This window comes from Hyperoodon ampullatus, assembly GCF_949752795.1.
Source record: "Hyperoodon ampullatus genome assembly, chromosome: 4".
In the NCBI taxonomy this organism is placed as follows: Eukaryota; Metazoa; Chordata; class Mammalia; order Artiodactyla; family Ziphiidae; genus Hyperoodon; species Hyperoodon ampullatus.
In genome coordinates, this window is record NC_136917.1 from 53,608,902 (window position 1) to 53,624,989 (window position 16,088).

Below are 16,088 nucleotides of genomic sequence, written 5' to 3' on the forward strand. Positions count from 1 at the left end.
AAGTTTTTATTTCAAAAGCACTGAATGTAATGCATGGCAATTCTATTTAACTAAAGTAAAGACAATGTTCTGATTTGTAGCAGCACATTCAAGCAATAGTGAACATTTCAACTGTCCTGTGTCCTGGGAATTTATTTACAGAGATGAGCTCCAAAGTCAGCTTTGGAAGCTGGGATTACAATATGTAGAGTCCTGCAAATGGGTTCCTACAAATACATGGACACTGACTCTGAGAAACTGATCAAGAAACCCTGAAAGGTCATAAAGATGAAACTCAATCCAGAAAGAATCTCACCTAACTTGTTTACAAAATAACGTAACTTGCTACACCAATAGTAATGTAATAAATGAAAACACACATTAAAATAATTTTTGGTTGACTTAGATTGAGTGTTTATGTGACCATTTCCGGTGGAAATACTCTTTGATTTGTGGATTTAAGAATTTCATTGTTTTGGTGGCTCTGACATAGCCTGCCCCCAGAACATCCCCCTGGCCCAGCCTGTTCCCACTCCAGGTCCAGCTGGCTTGCCAAAGCCAGCCAACACAAGCAATCTACACAGGTGATGCTCCTATATAAGGCCACACATTTAAGACTGGGAGAGGTAACTCTTTTGACTAATCCATAGAAATAAACACAGAATGTCAAACAAATGAGAAGGCAGTATATTTTGTTCCAAATGAAAGAATCAGATAAAACCCCAGAGGAATAAAACCTAATGAAACAGACACAAGTAGTGTACTTGATAAAACGTTCAAAACAATGGTCATTAAAATGTTCAACAAACTCTAGAGAAGAATGGAAAAACACAGTGAGAACTTCAACAAAGAGTTAGAAAATATAAGAAAGAACCAGTAAGAGCTGAAGAATACAATAACAGAAAGGAAAAATACACTAGAAGGAATCAAGAGCAAATTAGATAATAGAGAAGAACAGGTCAATGTTCTGGAAGACAGAACAATGGAATTCACCCAGTAAGAACAGCAATAAGAAAAAAGAATTTTAAAAAATTAGGATAGTCTAAGGGACCTCTGAGACAACATCAAGCACACTAACATCTGCATTATAGGGGTACCAGAAAGAAAAAAGAGAGATAAAGCAGGCAATAACTTATTTGAACAAACAATGGTTGCCCCTAACCTAGGGAAAGAAACAGATATCCAGGTCCAGAAAGCAGAGAAGTGTCCCAAACAAGATGAACCTAAAGAGATCCACAAGAAGATAAATCAAAATTAAAATGGCAAAAGATAGAGATAATTTTAAAGATATCAAGAGAAAAACAAAGAGTTACATACAAGGGAACCCCCATAAGACTATCAGCAGAAACTATGCAGGCAAGAAGGGAGTAGCATGATATATTCACAGTGCTGGAAAAAAAAAAATTACAACCAAGAACACTCTAGCTGAACAAGGTTGTCAATAAGAATTGAAGGAGAGAGAAAGAGTTTCCCAGACAAGCAAAAACTAAACAAGTTCTCACCCCTAAGTAAATCATCCTTACAAGAAATGTTGAAGGGTCTTCTTTAAGCAGAAATAAAAAGGCGATAACTAGAAATGAGAAAAAATATATATATATATATGAAAAATATCTCACTAGTAAAAGTAAATATATACTAAAGGCAGTGGGGCAGTCATTTAAAAACTTAAAATACAAAAGTAGTAAAATCAACTGTAACTACAATAAATAGTTAAGGGATATACAAAATAAAATGACAAAAATATGATGTCAAAAACTTAAACTGTTGGGCTTCCCTGGGGGCGCAGTGGTTGAGAGTCCACCTGCCGATGCAGGGGACGCGGGTTCGTGCCCCGGTCCGGGAAGATCCCACATGCCACGGAGCGGCTGGGCCCGTAAGCCATGGCCGCTGAGCCTGCGCGTCCGCAGCCTGTGCTCCGCAACGGGAGAGGCCACAACAGTGAGAGGCCCGCGTACCGCAAAAAAAAAAAAAAAAAAAAAAAACTTAAACTGTTGGGAGAGAGGGTGTAAAAATGTAATGATTTAGAGTATCTTTGAACTTAAGTGACTATCAGCTTAAAATAACTGATACACACACACACACATACACACACACAAACACACACACACCTACCTCACAGTAACTACAAACTAAAATTTAAAATAAGTGTACAAAAAAATAAAGAAAAAGTAACCCAAATATAGCATCAAAGAAAATCATCAAACCACAAGGCAAAAGAACAAGAAAAGAAGAAAGGACGAAAGAACTACAAAAGCAACTAGTAAACAATTTTTTTAAAAGTCAGTAGATGCATACTTGTCAATAATCACTTCAAATGTCAACGAACTAAGTGCTTCAATCAAAAGACAATCAAAAGGTTGGCTGAATGGATAAAAAAGCAAGACCCATCTATATGCTGCCTTACAGGAGACTTACTTCAGAACTAGACATGCATAGATTGAAAGTGAAGAGATGGAAAACATATTCCATAAAAATGGAAATGAAAAAGAAGCTGGGTGGCAATACTCATAACAGACAAAATGGACTATAAAACAAAGACTGTAACAAAAGACAAAGAAGGGCATTACATAATGATAAAGAGGTAAATCTAAGAAGAGGACATAACATCTGTAAATATTTACACACACAACATAGGAGCACGGAATATATAAAGCAAATATCAAGTGACCTAAAGACAAATGAAAATGGAAACATAACTTTCCAAAATCTATGGAACATGACAAAAGCAATTCTAAGTGGGAAGTTCTCACCGATAGCAGCCTAACTCAAAAAACAAGAAGAATGTCAAATAAACAATCTAACTTTAAGCCTAGAGGAGTTGGAAAAAGGTTAACAAACAAAACCCAAAGTTAGTAAAAGAAAGGAAATAATAGAGATCACAGTAGAAATAAATGAGAAAAGACTAAAAAAAAATAGAAGATCAACAAAAGCTGGCTCTTTGAAAAGATAAACAAGGTTGATAAACTGTTAACCAGACTGAAAGGAAAGAGAGAGGGCCCACCTAATAAAAATCAGAAATGAAAGAAAAGATTTTACTACTGATACAATGGAATTACTCAGCCATAAAAAAGAATGAAATCTTGCCATTTGTGACAACACAGATGGACCTAGAGGGTATTATGCTAAGTTAAATAAATCAGACAGGAAATGACAAGTACTGTACAATTTCACTTATGTATGGAATCTAAAAAACAAAACAAATGAACAAACATAGTAAAACAGAAACAGACTCATACAGAGAACAAACTAGTGGTTGTCAGAGGGGAGAGGGGTGGGAGAATGAGATAAATAAGTGAAGGGGAGTAAAAGGTATAAACTTCCTGCTACAAATAATCCACATGGATGTAATATACATCATAGAGAAAATAATAATATTGTAATAAATTCATATGGTGACAGATGGTAACTAGATTTAGGACAGTGATCATTTCATAATGTATATGTCAAATCACTATTTTGTACACCTGAAACTGATATAATATTGTAAGTCAATTATATTTCAACTAAGAAAATGAGGGCTCTTAGAACGTTATAAAAAAAGTTCTATAGTTTTTGTCAAAAATATCTTATCATTAAAAATAACATGTAGGGGCTTCCCTGGTGGCGCAGTGGTTGAGAGTCCGCCTGCCGATGCAGGGAACATGGGTTCGTGCCCCGGTCCGGGAAGATCCCACATGCCGCGGAGCGGCTGGGCCCGTGAGCCATGGCCGCTGAGCCTGCGCGTCCGGAGCCTGTGCTCTGCAATGGAAGAGGCCACAACAGTGAGAGGCCCGCGTACCGCAAAAAAAAAAAAAAAAAAAAAAAAAAACATGTAAAGTTGTGTCTTAGGCAAACAAATGTTTAAATGCTTAAGTCTAACACCTAGACACTTTCTAGACAGTTACTAGCCAAGTAAATATTTGAACCAAATTTTAACAAAAGCAAACACATAATATTTGGGAATAGACGTATCATGAGTGTTCAAAATTATAGTCATGATAGAAAATATTTTGAATAAAGAAACATGATAAAAATTAATGACACCATTATTCAATATCTTTATCTTCATTGTGCTTATTTACTGACAAGTTATTGCCTTCCATATACTAAAGTGTGTGGAAATGGGCTGTTGGTCAAGGATGAGTTGGTTCCCTCTAAGGCCATGAAGAGAGGACAATCCGACTCTGAGTTTTGACTTCGTCACTTTCCAACTGCATGACTACACAAGTCACTTTTTCAGCCTTTTTCCTCATGAGTAAATGAAGAATAATACTTGCTATCCTACTGGGTGTTCAAGAGGATTAAAATTTGGACATATAGATAAAAAGCCTTTACAAAAAGTCTCCATGCCTGTCATGGAGAAGAGTCTCAATACATCTCAGTCTCTTTGATATTCCCTCAGAAAAATCAGCAGGAATTTGATGTCACAAATCTATCTTTAACTGCTATTTTAAATTTCTCTGTTTTGTCTATTACATTTTTACTTTCCCTTTGTTACTACCTGAAGATATATCCCTTTCAAACAAGCAGGAAAGGGTTACCCCAGTGGGCACTATATTTCTACCAAAGGAGTGTAGTAGATAAGAGATTCTGGATTCAAATTCTGGCTCTATTTTTTTACTCATAGGTGATCTTTGTCATATTACTTAATTTCTCTGCACCTTAGTTCCTCATTTGTAAAGAAAGGATAAAAGGGTATTAGTCTCATAAGATTTTTTTTAGGAGTAGTGGACACACCTGTGATGGTTAATTTCATGAGTCAAAGTGGAGAGCATTTTTGGATGAGACTAACATTTAAATCAGTGAATTTTGGGTAAAGCAGATTTCCCTCCAATGAGAGGAATTCACATGCTCTTGGCAAGGCAAAGTGAAGCAGAAGCTAGCATTCTTTGGAAGGCTAAGAGAGCCAGAAGCGGTAGGCTTCCAGATCTCTTCACAAGCTCCCCTTCATGTCATGGTGCTATACAGACTGATTCATGTTTGGTCACTTTGTTCCCCAAATCCAGGGCTTCAGCCTGTGTAATGAACATATGTTCAATCCTTCAGATGTAGTCTTTCAGGTCTTCACTCCCCCAGACCTTTCCTCATTTGTATGAGTCTTAATTCGCATATTAAACCCCTTAGTCACATAAAACTTGTAGTGCATCTTTTTGCTTATCAAGTTCAGAGTGATGTAGTATGTAAAACATAGTGGACACTGTAGCAGTGTTAATTTTTACTATTTCCAAATCACATGTTTATGAATAAATATATCTTGCCTTAAATCTGTCCTAAGAACTTCTTACTTTATTCAATAAGGTACCAAATCACACACTAAAAATGGCTTTCTTTTCTATTAGAGGCCAAATCATTAAAGAAAGTCATGATTTGACTTCAATCCTCCCTCTTCCTGACAATATGATTTTTGTGCATGATTATAATGGAATGTCATCTACAGAGAAAGCAGACACTTTCGGTGATGGCTGAAGATTTGTCAAATTGAAGTTTCTCTTCTGTGACAAATCACTTTGGAGCATGAGAAAAGTTTGTGTTCATTTATTTTATTCAAGACAAGTTGACTCAAAAGGAGGAGAGCTGAGACCCAGAAAGCAAATCACCAATTGGACCAATCGGTAAAATATATCCAAGGACCCTGGAAAGTTCTTCCTCAGCAGGTAAGGCCTTTGATATTTGTCACAGGGCAGTGCTTCCTCCACTTATCTACAGGTGATCTCAATGAGTTGTTCCTTGGATGGCAGGACATTGCAAGAGTTGCACCATTTGATTGCCACACAATAATTTAATACACTATAACAAGGGAATGGGAAGAAAATATGAGGTGTCTTTATATCTTAATTTTTTTGCAATTAGTAATATTACTATTGCTGCTTATTAATGCTGCTGTTAGAAAACAGAGGTAGCCTGCTTCTGAGTACCCCAAACTAGAGAAGGAAATTTGAATTTGAATGTCATTATGGAATCATCTTGGATTTAAAAAGAAATGAAAAGGCAGTCTTCACTAAAATATAGTGAGCAGATCATGTCCACAGAACTTAGTGGTAAAACACAACAATTTTTGTCCATCTTTCCTAAGATAGAAAGAATCCCATTGCTCACAATTTTGTGACAATTTAAAGAAATATATATTTTTTTACCAGTTAAGAAAACAGTATGCTTAATTTCTGAACACTACTTAATACTAAAACAAATAAACTTGGTCTTAAAAATATAATGTATATATATAAAAGTATAATAGACATAACTTTACAGACTTGAATTATCACAAAATGAAACATCAGTTCAACCGCCATCCAAATCGAAACATAAAATATTACAAGGATCTGAAAGCTTCCCTCATCTTCCTTCCCATTCACCACCCACCAACTTCCTTAAAAGTAACTATTATCTCTACTTTTAGTACTATAGATTAGTTTGACCATAAGTAGAATCATACAGTATATGTTCTTTATGTTTGACTTCTTTGCTAAATATTCTTTTAGTAGGATTTACCTATGTTGTTCCATTTAGGAGTAGTTCATTTTAAAAATTGTTGTAAGTATTCCACTGTATAAATATATTACATGTTATTTATCTACTTTAATGTTTATGGGAAAATGGATTGTATCTAATTTAGGGCCATTATAAATAGTATCCTGGTCCTAAACAGTTCCAAATTAAGTTTCTGAATGCTGATCAGAGCTGAAAATATTTTAAGTCATGTAAAGTATTTTGAAGGTCTCAATTCATGTAAGAATACAACAGTTTCCATCTCAGGGTCCTTCAGAAACTCCATTAGCTTCAAATAAAGGAGTTTCTATGTAGTAATTTTTGACATTACTTTTTAATTTGTTAGCAAAATAAAATTAAGTGATCCTGATGGTTCAGTTTATAAGCAATTAGAGAAATCTGGCCTCACAAGGAGAGAATTAGAGAAATCATACTACCTTGTTCATGATAAAATCTCATCAGTCATCAATACAAGCCCCTTTTAAATTAATTAATTAATTTACTTATCCACAGTTCTCTACTTTAATAATATAGCAAGCACCTACTATGAAACTAACATCCAACACAAAAGGTAGAATACTGGCAATAACTTATATCTACCTATAAGTCCTACCCCAGGAAGACTGAAACCCTCCCTACCTGAGCAACCAAGTATCCTAAATACTGTGTTTTCACCTTGATTACCTTTTCATCTATGCATGGTCTCCAAAAGTATGTTTTTAAAAAGATGCTTCTAAATTTTTATAAAAATGTACAAGGTGTATTGATGTTTCAGAACTTACAGTTTCATTAAATATTATTTTCATGGACTTCTACTTAAGACCATGATGTAATAACTGGTGTTGGGCCAGCCCTTTTGCTGTAAATATCTAAATATCAATGGAATTTTTCACAGCACCAGAATAAATAATTTTAAACTTTATATAGAAACACAAAAGATCCCGAATAGCCAAAACAATCTTGAGTAAGAAAAACGAAGCTGAAGGTATCACACTCCCTGACTTCAGACAATACTACAAAAATACAGTAACCAAAACAGCATGGCACCAGCACAATTACAGACACATAGATCAATGGAACAGAATACATAGTCCATAAATAACCACACACACTTATGGTCATTTAATCTATCACAAAGAGGCAAGGGTATACAATGGAGAAAAGACAGTCTCTTCAATAAGTGATGCTAGGAAACCTGGACAGCTACATGTAAAAGAACAAAATTAGAACATTATCTCACACCATATACTCATAAACTCAAAATGGATTAAATAATTAAATGTGGGCTTCCCTGGTGGCGCAGTGGTTGAGAGTCCGCCTGCCGATGCAGGGGACACGGGTTCGTGCCCCGGTCTGGGAGGATCCCACATGCCGTGGAGCGGCTGGGCCTGTGAGCCATGGCCGCTGAGCCTGTGCGTCCGGAGCCTGTGCTCCACAACGGGAGAGGCCACAACAGTGAGAGGCCCGCGTACCGCAAAAAATAATAATAATAATAATTAAATGTAAGACTGGAAACCATAAAACTCCTAGAAGAAAACATAATCAGAACACTCTCTGACATAAATCATAGCAATATTTTTTTGGATCTCTCTCTTAAGGCAAAGGAAACAAAACCAAAAATAAACAAAGGGAACCTAATTAAACTTAAAAGCTTTTGCATGGTAAAGGAAATCATCTACAAAATGAAAAGACAACCTACTGAATGGGAGAAAATATTTGCAAAGGATATGACTGATAAGGGGTTAATATCCAAAATATATAAATAGCTCATATAACTCAATATCAAAAAAAAACAACCCTATTAAAAATGGGCAAAGGATATGAATAGATATTTTTCCAAAGAAGGCATACAGATGGCTACCAGGCACATGAGAAGATGCTCAACATCACTAATAATCAGAGAAATACAAATCAAAACACAATGGGATATCACCTCACAGCTATCAGAATGGCTATCATCAAAAACAATACAAATAATAAATGTTGGTGAGGATGTGAAAAAGAGAGAACCCTTGTAGACTACTGGTTGTAATGGAAATTGATGCAGCTACTATGGAAAACAGAATGGAGATTCCTCAGAAAGGTAAAAATAGAACCACTATATAATACAACAATTCCACTCATGGGTGTATATCTAAAGAATATGAAAACACTAATTCAAAAAATTATATCACCCCAATGTTCATAGCAGTATTATTTACAATAGCCAAGATATGGAAGCAAAATAAGTGTTCATCAAGAGATAAATACATAAAGTACACAATACAATACTACTCAGCCATAAAAGAAGAATGAAATTTTGCCATTTGCAGTAGCACAGATAGAGCTGGAGAGTTTTATACTTAGTGAAATAAGTCAGACAAAGACAAATACTACATGATAACATATGCAGAATTTTAAAAATACAAAAAACTAGTAAATATAACAAAAAAGAAGCAGACTCATAGACACAGAGAACAAACTAGTGGTTACCAGTAGGGAGAGGGAAATGGGGAGGGCAATATTAAGGGGTACAAACTACTGTGTATAAAATATAATCAACAAGGATATAGTGTACAGCACAAGGAATACAGCTAATATTTTATAGTAACTATAAATGGGGTATAATCTATAAAAATTTTGAATAACTATACTGTACACCCTGAAACTGATATAATATTGTAAATCAACTATGCCTCAATAAAAAAATAAATATATACACACATACATACCTACATACTAGTCAAAATATTTAAGGTAACTGTTTTCAGACTGAACAGCAACAATACATGACCATAATCCCTGAGAGAAGAGAAGCTCATCAGTAAATTCCTCACTTTTTCCAGCTTTCTGTTCAGGGAATATTTCCTGAATGTTGCAGAGGGGAGTGAATTATAAGCACACAATGGCAGTCTCAATGACCTGAGAGGGCAGAGAGCAGAGTTCTGAAATGTCTGAAAACTGTCCGGGTAGGGAACTTAGGAGAGAATTACAGAGACGAAAGAATCTAGAAGTTTGAGGGGAGGAGTTTCCGGGAAATTATTTGGCTGAGATTGGGCTGCATATGTACAGGACTAGACTTTTTGAAGCTTACCAGGAAGTAACTGCTATACGGTTAAGGGCAGAATGGAGATAAAAGAGATAAAATAGGTTAGAAGATATTGCAAATCTGGACCAACCAAAGTAAATAAATCTTGTTAATATCCTAGCCATCTAGCTGAGACACCAAAGAGACCATGCATTAGGACTAAGGATAATGCCGAACGCAGACCAAAACAAGCCTCAAAAAAAATAGCATGAGAGACAGAGTTTGGAGTTGAGTCTTGCCAAGTTTGAGACATCTGGAGGGAAACTTGCACCATCAGCATAAGTATTTCATTTATGTATGTATGTATGTATGTGTGTGTGTGTGTATATATATATATATATATATATATATATATATATATATATAAAAAACACACGCACACACACACATATATGATACTTATACCTGTAGTAAACAAATTATATGGTGGCCTTCGAATCCCTTATATATACATTGGCTAATTTAGGGATACATTGAGTAGATAGTTGATCTAATGGATATTCATTGCCTTATTTTCCATTATCCATTAATATTATTTTAGTAATACTACCCTGATGTTCTTTTGAATCAATTTAAATTTGTTGGATGCAGTTTTAATCAAATTAATGCATAAGACATCCGCCTCAACCCTGGATAAGTGATTATCATCTAAGTCAGTTTAGCTGGATTCTCTGTCTCCTAAGACCTTGAATCCCAAGTGAAGTGACAGAAGTACAGAAAAATCAGATAATTATGTCAACATTGAGGCACCAACAATAGTCCAATAATTCTAATAGCATATTCTCAAAAGTGACATAATTCTCCCATTGTTTTGTTCTTTCTGAGTCTGGTTATTTAATTTTTTGTTTTGTCTTAAGATACACTGAATCTGGAGAGACCTTCAAGACGGCCGAGGAGTAAGATATGGAGATCACCTTCCTGCCCACCAATACAGCAGAAATACATCTGCAGGTAGAACAACTCCTATAGAACACCTACTGAACACTGGCAGAAGACCTCAGACTTCCCAAAAGGCAAGAAACTCCCCACGTACCTGGGTAGGGCAAAAGAAAAAAGAAAAAACAGAGACAAAAGAATAGGGACGGGACCTGTACCTCTGGGAGGGAGCTGTGAAGGAGGAAAAGTTTCCACACACTAGGAAGCCCCTTCACTGGCAGAGACGGGGGGGGTGGCAGGCAGGGGGAAGCTTCAAGGCAACGGAGGAGAGCACAGCAATAGGGGTGCAGAGGGCAAAGCTGAGAGAGTCTCGCACAAAGGATCAGTGCTGACCAGCACTCACCAGCCTGAGAGGCTGTCTGCTCACCATCCGGGGTGGATGGGGGCAGGGAGCTGAGGCTCCAGCTTTGGAGGTCAGATCCCAGGGAGAGGACTGGGGTTGGCTGCATGAACATAGCCTGAAGGGGGCTAGTGCGCCATAGCTAGCTGGGATGGAGTCCTGGAAAATGTCTGGAACTGCCTAAGAGGAAAGAGACCATTATTTCAGGATGTGCGAGAAGAGGGGATGCAGACCACTGCCTAAACGACCTCCAGAGATGGATGCGAGCCGCGGCTATCAGCACAGACACCAGAGATGGGCATGAAATGCTAAGGCTGCTGCTGCAGCGAACAAGAACCTGTGTGCAAGCACAGGTAGTTATCCACACCTCCCCTCCTTGGAGCCTGTGCAGAACACCACTGCCAGGGTCACGTGGTCCAGGGACAACCTCCCCGGGAGAACACACAGCGCAACTCAGGCTACTGCAACGTTTTGCTGGCCTCTGCTGCCGCAGGCTCACCCTGAATTCCATACCCCTCCCTCCCCCTGGCCTGACTGACCGAGCGCCCCCTAATCAGATGCTCCTTTAATCCCATCCTGTCTGGGCAAAGAACAGATGCCAGATGGCAACCTACATGCTGAGGCGGGGCCAAATCCAAAGCTGAACACCAGGAGCTGTGCGAACAAAGAAGAGAAAAGGAAATTTCTCCCAGCAGCCTCAGGAGCAGTGGATTAAATCTCCACAATCAACTTCATATACCCTGCATCTCTGGAATACCTGAATAGACAATGAATAGACAATGAATCATCCTAAAATTGAGGTGGTGGATATTAGGAGCAACTTGGGGTTTGCTTTCTGCATCTAATTTGTTTCTGGTTTTATGTTCATCTTAGTTTACTAATTAGAGTTTATTATCATTGGTAGATTTGTTTATTGATTTGGCTGCTCTCTTCATTTTTTTAATATATATAGATATACAATTTTTTTCCTGTTTCTCTTTTTGTGAGTGAGTATCTCTATACTTCTTGGTGTGATTTTGCCTGTATAGCTTTGCTTTTACCATTTGTCCTAGGATTCTGCCTGTCTGTTTTTTTTTTTTTTCTTAGTATAGTTTTTAGCACTTGCTATCATTGGTGGATTTGTTTTTTGGTTTGGTTGCTTTCTTCTTTCTTACTTTCTTTTATTTATGATTTTAAATTATATTTACATTTAATTATTTTTTATTTTAATAACTTTATTTTGCTTTATTTTATTTTATTCATTCTTTCTTTTTTTCTCCCTTTTATTCTGATCCGTGTGGCTGACAGGGTCTTTGTGCTCCGGCCAGGTGTCACACCTCTGCCTCTACGATGGGAGAGCCGAGTTCAGAATATTGGTCCACCAGAAACCTCTCAGCTCCATGTAATATCAAACGGTGAAAGCTCTCCCAGAGATCTCCATCTCAAGGCTAAGACCCAGCTCCACTCGACGACCAGCAAACTACAGTGCTGGACACCGTATGCCAAACAACTAGCAAGACAGGAACACCACCCCACCCATTAGCGGAGAGGCTGCCTAAAATCATAATACAGTCACAGACACCCTGAAACACACCACCAGAGGTGGTGCTGCCCACCAGAAGAAAAGATCGAGCCTCATCCATCACAACACAGGCACCAATCCCCTCCACCAGGAAGCCTACACAACCCACAGAACCAACCTTAGCCACTGGGGGCAGACACCAAAAACAACTGGAACTACAAACATGCAGCCTATGAAAAGAAGATCCCAAACAAAGTAGTTAAATAAGAAGACAGAGAAACACAGAGCAGATGAAGGAGCAACGCAAACATCCACCAGACCTAATAAATGAAAAGGAAATAGGCAGTCTACCTGAAAAAGAATTCAAACTAATGATAGTAAGGATGATCCAAAGTCTTGGAGATGGTATGGAGAAAATAAAGAAACGTTTAACAAGGACCTTGAAGAACGAAAGAGCAAACAAACAATGATGAACAACACAATAAATAAAATTAAAAGTTCTCTACAAGGAATCAATAGCAAAATAACTGAGGCAGAAGAACGGATAAGTGACCTGGAAGCTACAATAGTGGAAATAACTACTTCAGAGCAGAATAACTACCACAGAGCAGAATAAAGAAAAAAATAATTGAGGACAGTCTCAGAGACCTCGGGGACAATATTAAACACACAAAAATTCGAATTATAGGGGTCTCAGAAGAGGAAGAGAAAAAGAAAGGGACTGAGAAAATATTTGAAGAGATTATAATTGAAAACATCCCTAACATGGGAAAGGATATAGTCAATCAAGTCCAGGAAGCACAGAGAATCCCATACAGGATAAATCCAAGGAGAAACGCACCAAGAAACATATTAATCAAACTATCATATATTAAATACAAAGAAAAAATAATAAAAGCATCAAGGGAAAAACAACAAATAACATACAAGGGAATCACCATAAGGTTAACAGCCGCTCTTTCAGCAGAAACTCTGCAAGCCAGACAGGTGTGGCAGGACATATTTAAAGTGATGAAAGGGAAAAACCTACAACCAAAATTACTCTACCCAGCAAGGATCTCATTCAGATTTGATGGAGAAATTAAAACTTTTACAGACAAGCAAAAGCTAAAAGAATTCAGCACCACCAAACCAGCTTTACAACAAATGCTAAAGGAATTTATCTCGGCAGGAACCACGAGAAGGAAAACACCTACAATAACAAACCCAAAACAATTAAGAAAATGTAACTAGGAACACACATATTGATAACTACATTAATGTAAATGGATTAAATGCTCCAACCAAAAGACGAAGACTGGCTGAATGGATACAAAAACAAGACCCATACATACACTGTCTAAAACATATATACTGTCTATCAGACCTAGGGACACATACAGACTGAAAGGGAGAGGATGGAAAAAGACATTCCATGAAAATGGAAATCAAAAGAAAGCTGGGTAGCAATACTCATATCAGAGAAAATAGATTTTAAAATAAAGACTATTGCAAGAGCCAAAGAAAGACACCACACAATGATCAAGCCAATAAGAAGATATGACAATTGTAAATATTTATGCACCCAACATAGGAGCACCTCAATACATAAGGCAAATGCTAACACCCATAAAAGTGGAAATCAACAGTAACACAATCATAGTAGGGAACTTTAACACCCCACTTTCACCAATGGACAGATCATACAAAATGAAAATAAATAAGGAAACACAAGCTTTAAATGATACATTAAACAAGATGGACTTAATTGATAGTTATAGGACATTCCATCCAAAAACAACAGAATACACTTTCTTCTCAAGTGCTCATGGAACATTCTCCAGGATAGATCATATATTGGGTCACAAATCAAGCCTTGGTAAATTCAAGAAAACTGAAATCATATCAAGTATCTTTTTCAACCACAACGCTGTGAGACTAGATATCAATTACAGGGACAAATCTGAAAAAAAATACAAATACATGGACGCTAAATAATACACCACTAAATAACCAAGAGACCACTGAAGAAATAAAAGAGGAAATCAAAAAATTCCTAGAAAAAAATGACAATGAAAACACGACAACCCAAAACCTATGGGATGCAAAAGCAGTTCTAAGAGGGAAGCTTACAGCAATACAATCCTACCTCACGAAACAAGAAACACATCAAATAAACAACATAACCTTACACCTAAAGCAATTAGAGAGAGAAGAACAAAAAAAACCCCAAAGTTAGCAGAAGGAAAGAAATCATAAAGATCAGATCAGAAATAAATGAAAAAGAAATGAAGGAAATTATAGCAAAGATCAATAAAACTAAAAGCTGGTTCATTGAGAAGATAGACAAAATTGATAAACCATTAGGTCAGACCCATCAAGAAAAAAAGGGAGAAGACTCAAATCAATAGAATTAGAAATGAAAAAGGAGAAGTAACAACTGATACTGCAGAAATACAAAGGATCATGAGAGATTACTAAAAGCAACTCTATGCCAATAAAATGGACAACCTGGAAGAAATGGATAAATTCTTAGAAAAGCACAACCTTCAGAGATTGAACCAGGAAGAAATAGAAAATATAAATAGACCAATCACAAGCACTGAAATTCAGACTGTGATTAAAAATCTTCCAACAAACAAAAGCCCAGGATCAGATGGCTTCACAGGGGAATTCTATCAAACATTTAGAGAAGAGATAACACCTATCCTTCTCAAACTCTTCCAAAATATAGCAGAGGGAGGAACACACCCGAACTCATTCTAAAAGGCCACCATCACACTGACACCAAAACCAGACAAAGATGTCACAAAAAAAGAAAACTACAGGCCAGTATCACTGATGAACATAGATGCAAAAATCCTCAACAAAATTCTAGCAAACAGAATCCAACAGCACATTAAAAGGATCATACACCATGATCAAGTGGGGTTTATATCAGGAATGCCAGGATGCTTCAATATATGCAAATCAATCAATGTGATAAACCATATTAACAAACTGAAGGAGAAAAACCATATGATCATCTAAATAGATGCAGAAAAAGCTGTTGACAAAATACAGTATCCATTTATGGTAAAAACCCTCCAGAAAGTAGGCATAGAGGGAACTTCATTCAAGATAATAAAGGCCATATATGACAAACCCACAGCAACATCATTCTCAATGGTGAATAACTGAAACCATTTCCTCTAAGATCAGGAACAAGACAAGGTTGTCCATTCTCACCATTATTATTCAACGTAGTTTTGGAAGCTTTAGGCACAGCAATCAGAGAAGAATAAGAAATAAAAGAAATCGAAACCAGAAAAGAAGAATTAAAGCTGTCACTGTTTGCAGATGACATGATACTATACATAGAGAATCCTAAAGATGCTACCAGAAAACTACTAGAGCTAATCAATGAATTTGGTAATCTACAAGGATACAAAATTAATGCACAGAAATCTCTTGTATGCCTACACACTAATGATGAAAAATCTGAAAGAGAAATTAAGGAAACACTCCCGTTTACCATTGCAAAAAAGAATAAAATACCTAAGAATTAACCTACCTAGGGAGACAAAAGCCCTATATGCAGAAAACTGTAAGACACTGATGAAAGAAATTAAAGATGATATAAACAGATGGAGAGATATACCATGTTCTTGGATTAGAAGAATCAACACTGTGAAAAGGACCATACTACCCAAAGCAATCTACAGATTCAATGCACCCCTATCAAACTACCAATGGCATGTTTCAGAGAACTAGAACAAAAAAATTCACAATTTGTATGGAAGCACATAAGACCCCGAGTACCCAAAGCAATCTTGAGAAAG